The 2,361-nt window shown below is 66.0% G+C and overlaps 1 pseudogene; it reads right to left on the bottom strand.

Annotated features, from left to right (window-relative positions):
- Positions 1-519: 519 nt before the first annotated feature.
- On the bottom strand, positions 520-1,750 carry LOC142423020 (nuclear receptor subfamily 2 group F member 6 pseudogene; annotated as a pseudogene).
- Between the last annotated feature and the right edge of the window lie 611 nt (positions 1,751-2,361).

The following is a 2,361-nucleotide window of genomic DNA, read 5'->3' as shown; positions in this document are numbered from 1 at the left end:
ACATGCAAAGAAACTGTATGGAGAGGAAGGCAAGCAGTACACAAGAGAAACATGACCATCTTACACTAGATAAGAAAATAACTATCAAGGGAATGTCGTAAGAAATAGGAAAGAAACCTCATCAAAATGAAGAAAACCACAAAAGCCAACTCAGTAGTAAAATAACAGCAAACCAAGAAGGACAAGAAAATCCACAAGCACAAGGAATCCAGCACAGAAATTTATGTAAAACCAACTTACATAGACATCCTCTCCAAATGACTTCAGGTGCCTATCCAGGTGCAGAACGCAAGTCAGCACCGCCGAGGCATGTGCTTGCTGTGCCTGAAATAAACCTTCCAGGCTTGTAAGGCTCTGAAGTCCAGTAGCCTCCGAGTCAAATTGTAACCAGGGTCACTAAGGGCTACTGCATATTACATAATGATCTTTCGCCCTAGTCATGGTTCTGGTTAGCCACTTGGGGAGGCTGTCCCTATCCTTGGCCTGGGGACCCCGAGCATCTGTGTCGCTGGAGGTCGGTCACTGGCCGGAGCCCTAAGGCCAGTTGAAAGTACTCCCCGAGAGCAGCATGTCTCGGATCAGCGTCTCAACGGGTGTCTTGCCCACCAGGCGCATGAAGAACAGCTGAGAGATGAGTGAGGCTGGGACGGCGCGCAGGGCAGGCAGACGCAGCAGCAGGCGGCCGAAGCACTGGGGCTGGGCTGGGTACTGGGTCAGCATGTACTCGGTCAGGGCCACCTGCGCCTTCTCCTGCAGCCTCTCCACGTGTGCTGGGTCTGAGAGGCCACAGGCATCAAGAGTAAAGAGCGCGATGGCCTTGAGGCAGCCATACTCCGCCGAGTCCACCTGCAGGCGGCCCAGCTTGTCCACTTGCTCCTGGAAGGCGCGCACCTGGTCCATGAAGGCCACCGCCCGCTCGGCGGCCATGGGAGCGGTGTGCAGCCTGGCTGCGGCCAGCAGAGGCGCAGTGTGCAGGGTCAGGGCGGCCTCCGCCGCGTTCAGCAGGAACAGCTCGCTCCAGCTGAGCCGCAGCAGGGCCACCTGGTCGGCCACGGGCAGCTCGGGGAAGAAGGGCGCGTGGCCCGCCCACTCCATGGTGCTGAAGAGCAGCCGCGCCGCCAGCTCCACACACGTTATCGATGCCCAGCACCGCGCCCGCGCCGCCCGGGCCGAAGGCGCTCGCCGAGCCCGTGCCAAAGTGGCCGGCCACCGCCAGGTAGGGCTTGGCGCGCAGCAGCTGTGCGATCAGCTCCCACACTGGCTGGCCAGGGAAGAGGTCTCCGCCCACCGCCTCCGCCAGCGCCAAGCCCGGGGGGGCTGCCAGAGACGCGGCGCCAGGACCTGGCGGCGAGTGGGGGCTGCGGCCCCGCTGCACGGCCTCTTTGCGCATGCCGACCGGAACACTTCTTGAGGCAACAGTACTGACACTGGTTCCGGTGGTGCTGGTCAATCTGGCAGTCACGGTTGGACCTGCAGGTGTAGCTGAGGTTGAGGAGTATGCTCCGCTTGAAGAAGCTCTTGCAGCCCTGGCAGGTGAGGACGCCCTAGTGCTTGCGCTCGCCTTGTCCCCGCACACCACACAGTCCACCTGCAGCCCCTGCCGCTCCTCGTCGCCATGCTCGGCGTCGCTGGCGGCGCCCGGGGGCGAGGCCGAGTCCTCGGTGGCGGGCGGGTAGCCACCCACCTTGTCCACGCCATTCGCGTCTCCACCGCCGCCGGGGCCGCCCCAGCCTCCGGCCACCATGGCCATAGCCCCCGGGCCGCGGGTCCGGGGCGCCCCCGCTGCGCGTCGCTCTGGGGGTACCTCTCTCGGCCCAGGGGTCGCTAGCCGGCGCGCATCCGGTCCCGACGCACGGGGGCTCCCGCGGAACCCCCCAAAAAAGTTTTGCAGCACCAACTTCTGCGGCCGGTGTGCGCGCCGGCGGAACTGGTCGGGCCGGTTCCAGGCCAACTTTCCCACGCGTGCGCGGGCCCGGGGCCGGGGGAGGCGCACTGGCGTTGAGGCCCGGGGGCCCCAGGGGCAGGAGCCCGGCCGCCCAGGGGCTCCGGCGGGGGCGGGCGGGCCATGGGCCGGCCCGAGCCGCGGCGGGGGCCACAGCCAACTTCGCGGGCCGCCCCGCGCACTCCTGAGGCTGGGGCCAAACTTTGGCCACAAGTTGCCCGGGCGGCCGCGGCGCGGGGAAGGGGCGGCGGGCGCGCGCTGGGGCCTGACACTGCGCCTCCCAGGAACCCCTGCGCCCCTTGCCACCGCTGCTGCTTGCTCTTGGCCTGCAGGTCAGCATGCCTCGCCCTCCTAGCCGCCGCTGGCCTGGGCCTGCGCAGGGCCAGAGCCTCGCTCTCACGCCGCCCTCGCCACTGCCT

This window comes from Tenrec ecaudatus, chromosome 12, assembly GCF_050624435.1.
Source record: "Tenrec ecaudatus isolate mTenEca1 chromosome 12, mTenEca1.hap1, whole genome shotgun sequence".
In the NCBI taxonomy this organism is placed as follows: domain Eukaryota; kingdom Metazoa; phylum Chordata; class Mammalia; order Afrosoricida; family Tenrecidae; genus Tenrec; species Tenrec ecaudatus.
Note: the sequence above shows the minus strand (reverse complement) of the source record. Positions and strands in the feature narration are given on the sequence as shown.